At 47.7% G+C, this 7,224-nt stretch overlaps 1 long non-coding RNA gene across 1 annotated transcript; it reads right to left on the bottom strand.

Annotated features, from left to right (window-relative positions):
• Positions 1 to 3,863: 3,863 nt before the first annotated feature.
• Positions 3,864 to 6,075, bottom strand: LOC118622022. The gene is made up of 3 exons (XR_004957866.1): positions 5,947 to 6,075; positions 4,624 to 4,680; positions 3,864 to 3,963 (listed from the first exon to the last, which is right to left on the bottom strand). It is a non-coding gene; the product is annotated as an uncharacterized LOC118622022 (long non-coding RNA).
• Between the last annotated feature and the right edge of the window lie 1,149 nt (positions 6,076 to 7,224).

Below are 7,224 nucleotides of genomic sequence, written 5' to 3'. Positions count from 1 at the left end.
CTACAGAAAACCTCTGAAACATTAGAATAACCCTGTCACAGAAAAATGATTCCTGTTATTATTATTTTAAAACACTGAATAAATAAGTATATAAATACAGAAACTATAGTTTGGGAAATTCCAATGTTTTGTTCCCAAAATTTGAAGACAGATATTTGTTAGGAATTGGAAACACTGGTTCTGTGTTAAAGATTAAAGGACCTGACAACTGAATGCATCATGATTTTGAGTTTGATTCTTTGCTCTCAAGGCAGTGATTGGGTAGATTGATGGGATCTGAGAATTAGACTGTAGTGATGGATCAGTTTCTCAGTTTTGATGGCTATACTGTCACTATGTAGAGAATGTACATGTGTGTGCAGGAAATATACACTAAGGTATTCAAGGGAAATGGGGCACTGGGTTAGCAAGTTATTCCGAAATGGGTTCATGGAAATAAAAGTTACTAGTACTATACTTGTAATGTTTCTATAATACACACAACTGCCCTGAGTTTATGAAACAGACCACTCAGGGCGAGGAATTGTTGAGGTGCTGCCTGAGCCCTGTAAGAGGCAGACCTGTGATCAGGTGCCCCCTGCTCCTGCCCTTCCTCCCTGCAGATGGGCCCTGACTGCACCTGCACTGACAGAGGAAACTGCCCCCTGTGTTGGCTGCAGTGTTTACCGGGGTCCCAGCCTGCAGGTCAGGGTCTTTCCTCCCTGCTGACTCTGACCTCCCTGCACCCATTTAAGACGTTAGTGTGGTGGTTCTCTGACCTGGCTGGGCAGAAGGATACGCTGGAGGAGGTTTTAGAATATGCACGAGACGCCCGGCAGGTGAGGCTCAGCGGCTGAGCGTGGACCCATGCACCAGGAGGTCACGTCAATTCCTGGTAGGGCACGTGCCCAGGTTGTGGGCCAATCCCCAGTGGGGGGCATGCAGGAGGCGGCCAATCGATGTTCTCTCTCATCGATGTTTCTGTCCCTCTCCCTTCCTCTCTCTCTCTAGAATCAATAAAGAAAAATAAAACACGCCCGAGCTGTACTCTCAGACATTCTCATTTGATGGGCTAGGTAGCGGGCCGGGCAGGAGGTGACCTGTGTGCAGCTCTGTCTAGGCCACCGTCCTGAAGCAGGTTCTAGAGCTGTGCTGTGTCCAGATGTCTGGGTTCGTGGTACAAGGCAGATCTGATTCAGCAGGTCTGGGGTGGGTGCTGCGCTCAGCATCTAACAACTCCCGGGGCTGCAGGTGGGCCTGGAGGGCAAGGCCCCGCGGGCGTCCTCAACCCTGCGCTGCTGACATGTGGCAGGATCGTTCTTCATTGCGGGCTGTCCTGTGCATTGCAGGATGGTTAGCAGCACCCCGGGCCTCCACCCACCAGATGCCAGTGAACACAGAAATGTCTCCAAATGCCCTCTGGGGTGAGGGGTCGGGGAGGTTGCCCTGAAGTGAGAACCTCTGCTCTCTAGTCTTCCTGTGTCCTCACGGCCTAGATCACATTAAAAACACGGTCTTGCTTTACTGCTGCTATAATGTGCAAACTTGTTTCCCTGCTCATCCCACGGATGAACATCATGAATATAACAAGCTGGGTTTTCCTCAGGGCTGTGCAGTGTTGGGGGTAAGAGGGGAGCATCTCGGTCCTTCAGATAACAAACAGGCTGTCACAGACTTGGGCCAGCGTCGCTCTTCAAAAAACCCTGGTGGTGGAGTTTGAGAGAATGATGAGACAAGTTTTTTGGAGGTGACAGCCTGAGCCTTTGGGGTGGAGAGGAGACTGGTTTTCAGGGTCCCACATCCAGGCACCAAGCGTGCAGAGGCACCCTAGACTTCGAGAAGGCTGCTACCCAGCCTTGCATTTCTCAAGTACCCCAACCTACACAGCTGACCATGAGGTGACAAGGGATTGTAGGTCTACAACCTGAACTAACACGAAACTTGTCACTCAAGTGTCCGGGTCACCTCGGTGAGGAATGCAGCCACCATGAATTCACCTGCCTTTGTTCTCATTGGCGGGGAGTGTAGGGCCAGGTAACTGTGCTTGGGCGACTCCAGGAAATGCCCCGCCCTCCCAGACTGCAGGAATACTTGAGAAGTTATTGTCTTCCTAAGAAAATAAATCGCATGCTTAAAAAAGGAAACACTTGGAAATTAAACAGCATGGTTGAGAAAAGAGTAATTATAAATCTAGTATTAAGTTCAGTAAAAGAGAAAAGTTTTTCATTAGTCTTGCCTCTTCATCATTTCTACTCACTTTTAGAATCACATTGTTAATTTTAGATGTTCGTGTGATACCTGCTTTTCATGTTAAGTTAGATACATTCGTGAGGTTTTGTGATAGTCTTTGTTTCTTCTATATTGTTTTGGTGTTGTTTCTATACAGAGTAGCTCATTTCTTGTGAGTTTGGGGCTAGTTTTCCAGAGACAAGTGACGCTGCCCTACACCTGGACCTCATTGGCTGAGAGAATGTTTTTAAGGTCAGATTGCTGTTCCTCCTCACACACTGCGAACGCTCTATGCCAGTCATTTCTAGTTTAGCTCAGGCTCCCTTTGTGGGCATGAGGTGGGGGCGGTGCTGAGCTGAGAAAGAGGCTGCACAGCCCTCCAGGGCGCCTGCTCTCCCCACCTGGAGCCCTGAGCTTCTCTAGGACTTGGCTCTCCGCCCAAATCTGTGCTCAGCATGTTGTCATCAGCAGTTGTGGGTACAGCATCTCCGCATAAGAACAAAAAGATGCAGCACATTGAAAATCAAGCAACATAGTAGAGAAAACGTTAATTAGTTTTGTAAATGACTCAGTACAGTGTCAGTCTTGTATATGTAGTTACTTTTCATATTGGGTTATGGAAATACAATATCAATTTTTAGAGTCCCAGGTCGATGCTGACGGACACTGCGTCCAATCTGTATATTATAGTCCTCTCAGGGAGCATTGTATCCGCTCCACTTTCTCACCGCCTTGCCAGTCTCAGAAAAGTTTTTTTTTGTTGTTCGTTTAACTATATTTTCATTAATTTTTTCTTTTTTAGAGAGAGGAAAGAAGAGAGAGAGAGAGATAGAAACGTTGATGAAAGAAAACATTGATTGGCCGCCTCCTGAATGCCCCACACTGGGGATCAGGCCCGCAACCTGGGCATGTGTCCGGACCCGGAATCTGCGACCTCATGGTGCAGGCTCGACGCTCAACCACTGAGCAACACCAGCTGGGCTCACAAAAGGTTTGTAATATTTTCTCTGATGATTCTTTTTATTCTTTGTGAAATGTATAAAGGTATTATATGTATATAAACATGCCCTTGTTAGTGGATACATTTTTCCTTTCCTATAACTGAATATGTTTTCTTATAGTCCTTAGTCTGCCAGAGAGAAATGATGCTGCTCCCATACGTCTGCATGTGCCTAGGAGGAGAGTGTCCAATGTCTTAGTTCGGTTTCACGTTAGCCCAGCTCTGCAAGGCTGTCTGTCTCCACACCTGGCTGGAGAGGCCTGGGGTTCGGAGCTGGGGCCTGGGGTGAGGAAGTGGCTGCTCTGCTCCTCTGTGTAGACAGATGTTCCTCGTGCGCAGAGGAGTGAAGGGCTCGGCAGGCAGATGAGGGGACACACGTCACCTTACGTGATCTCGTCACAACCCAGAGCTGGAACTTAAACCAAGGGTGGACTCACAGGGACAGGTCTGCAGGGAAGTGACAATGGTCATATCCTAAGTGGATTCCATTTCTCGAAATGCAGGGGATACTTCGTTTCCCTGTGTCCAGTCAGTTCCAAGTGGGTTTCAGGCTGTGTCATGGCCTGGGCTCTGGTTGCTAAAGTGCCAACACCCCCAAATCAACTATGAGTTTGACCTACAGGTGTGAACCTGATTTTTGCTATTTCAGCGTCACCAGCAAATTCCAGCACATGTAAATGGTGGGAGAAAATCAGGACCAGGGTGAGGGGAGGGACTCAGCTGTTTTCCCAGGTGTCGGGGAGCTGGTTAGTTCCCTGGAGAAGGAACAACAGTGTCAGAGTCGAAAGCCTGAAATGGGTGTTCCCCTCAGGTCCTCCCCGCTGCCTATTCCCACCAACATGGAGGAAGCCAGGCTTCCTTTGGGTTTTGAACTTGAGATGTTCTCCTCAGATGTGCTGGATACTTATCAGCCAGGCGATGAGAGAACGGTTACCCACCAGCCATCGTGATAAGGGTAATCGATAAGAAAGATAATAGTAATACAGCCTAATATTACTTGAGTGCTCACTGCTGCCAGAAACTGTTATAAGAGTGTTTACCAATTAGCTGATTTAATCTTTCTGACAACACCCTGAGGTCAGTATATTATTATCACCCCCCCCTCCCATTTTACAGTCAAAAACTGCAGTGAGCAGGAGTTGGACCCTTGCCCAAGGCTGCATCACTCGGAAGCGGTGGAGCCGGAATTAAACCCAGGCGTCTCCCCTGCGCTGTCCCAGAGGGGCCCCTGCGCTCTGCCCCAGAGGGAGGAGACGCACACTTCCCCCAACAGCACCGCACCCCTGGCTGCAACTCTCAGTCCTGCTCAAGGAGTCACTGCAAGGGACCCGGTCACTACACCTCCGCTGACTCCTCCTGGCATGTTCCTCCAGGCGAGCCTCGAGGGGGAAAGGTGCATTTCTCAGCTGACTCACCTTCCTCTGTGGACCCATGGATAGAAAGGGCTCTTCCTCCTTCTCCATTTCCCAGTCCTGACAGTGAGGAGAGAGGCAGGTTAGGCAGTGAGGGCAGGACCATGGGCAGGGCAGCAAGGCAGTCTCCACACACAGGCAGCTTTAACCCAGGACTCAGTGCATCTGGAAGTTTATTCAGACTCTACAGATCTCAAAATAAAACTAAAATCAACATGGGAAGTTGTGCCTCCAAGGCTAGAAACTCCAAGCTTATCTCGATCACAAATTAGAAGCTCCTGGAAGGAGCACCAGTCAATTACGTAACAAAAAAACCCCAGAAAGCCTGGTTTCAGGCAAGAGGGGAACAGCAATTGATTGTATAGTTCCTTTTTCTGGGACCCTGATGGGTGTGAAAAAGAACTTTATTTACTGTTAAAGAATATAGTGCTGGTGATGCTGACCTCTTCCAGTTAATAAGCTACTGGTTTCTGGAAGCAAGGCAACTGGTTTGCTGAATGAGTTCTGCTGCAAAACTATAGAGTGTGTTTCTATTGCAGAAGCCAGGTTACCTTGGAAAGGATTGTAAGAAACCAAAGTTGCATTTGAGGAAGAGATCAAAGGAAAGGAAAGGTTGCTCCAAGGGCATTTCCCCTCCTCCTCACCAATAGTTTGGAAGAAGTTGAAGTTCTCATAAAAAGGGAAGGCACTAAGGCCCCCATAGATACCTGGGGCTACTTTATTTCTTCTTAACCACACCCAAATAAGTTGTCTCCTCCCTGGGAGTAAAGCTTCTGTGCAAATCTCAGGGTGAGTGAATCAATGACTGTTTTGAAATTACAACCTGTGCACTTGAAACTAGAGAATGTTATGGGACAGTATATATCTTGCTAATAAAATCTGCCCCAAGTCACGTGATAGGGTGAGCTATTGTTTAATCAGTGATGTCCACATATGTTTCTCCCAGAAGGGTAATATGAAGTTAGAGTTAGATGACTCAGGGCTGAACCCAGTTACGTGGGAAAACACAAACTTTAAAATGTACAGATGTCACTAGGTCAGAATTCCTTGAAAGGACCATTTGGAAGCTAGCAAGGCATCTATCCTCCTCTAGACTAAGGATCCTCACTGACAACCTGAGTGGGTCCCCTCCCTGCTGTGCGGAGTCTATCTGTTTTTCAAATAAACTTTGCTTTCACTTGCCCCTTTGTCCGTGAACTCTTTCTTCGATTTTGCAAGACAACAAACCTGGACCCAATCACCGCCCCTAGGTTTCATCAGCATCTGGTCCATGCTCACACATGTGCGCACAGATGAACACCCCTGGTCAGGTCCAGGATGACTTACCTGGATCATTAAAGAGATGATACACTTCACAGTCTTCATGATCAGCTGAAGACTGAAATTTTACTCAGTCACATTTACTTTGAGGATAACAGAACTTTCCAGCTTCATCAAAAGCCAAAGAAATGTTCCTGAGCTGAGACCACCATGCGATGGGGCCGAGGGCCAGGCCTGCACAGCCCGGACGTCCCACACCAACGCGGCTGCACTTGCCTACAGACGGGACATTTCCCTGAAAGTCCCTTTCGCAGAGAGGGGCTGAACCTCAGTCATGCTCTTCTCTCTCTGGTCACGTGAGTACCTCAGGGTCACGGGGTCAGAATTTAAGGCTCATCAGACGTGGGGGGTGTTCACGTCTTTCCTCTTCTCTTTATCTGTGAGACACAATGTGGTCATTACTTTAGTTCTATGAAGTGAGTGGTTAAAAAAACACTTTGTATTCCAGGAAATGAGAAGTAGAAATGACTAAAAATATGTAAAATGATTGAAAAGGAGGCTTGAGAGCCCGACTAAGATTGGAGACTTTGTGACCATCGCCTTGGGGAGAGGAGGAAAGGCAGAGAATCGTCACAGTGGGGGCCACACGGGCAGGTAACTGCAGAAACTCTACCCAGCACTCCACATACACGTTTATTCTTCTTCTTCTTTTTTTAAAAATATTTTTCCCCCTTTATTGATTTTAGAGAGAGTTACTGAGAGGGAGAGAGAGAGAGAAACATAGATGAGAAAGAACATTGATTGGCCGTCTCCAGCATGCCCCTACATGGGCATCAGGCCCACAACCTGGCCATGTGTGCCGACCACAGGAATCAAACTGATGAGCTCTTGGTGCATGGTCGACACGCAACCCTTGAGCCACACTGGCCAGACCACATGTTTCATATACAGATTTCACTGCACTGAGAAGTTGATGGGATCCTCTGTGCCCAGCCCTGCCCCCACCAGAGCAGTGGGTGTGCCTTCCCGAGAGGCCAGTCTGCCGGAGACAAGTGACGCTGCCTCCCCTCTGTGGCCTTATTAGCTGGAAGGAAGAGTATTTCATGATATATCATGATTTCATGGAAATGTGGTTTATGCAAAGATTTTTGTCATCATCCTTCCTCTTCTAACACAGCCAGGGTTTAATAACCACTTCTCATGCCCAGACAGCTCCTTCCTGCCCACAAGCATCCATGTGTTATCAGTTTCTAGCAATATAGTCTCTGGTCAACCTCAAACAATCATCAAACACACAAAAAAGTGAAGAATAAAGAAAGAACAATCTGTAAGTAAGGATATCAA

Source organism: Molossus molossus, unplaced genomic scaffold (genome assembly GCF_014108415.1).
Source record: "Molossus molossus isolate mMolMol1 unplaced genomic scaffold, mMolMol1.p scaffold_m16_p_8, whole genome shotgun sequence".
Taxonomy (NCBI): Eukaryota; Metazoa; Chordata; class Mammalia; order Chiroptera; family Molossidae; genus Molossus; species Molossus molossus.
Note: the sequence above shows the minus strand (reverse complement) of the source record. Positions and strands in the feature narration are given on the sequence as shown.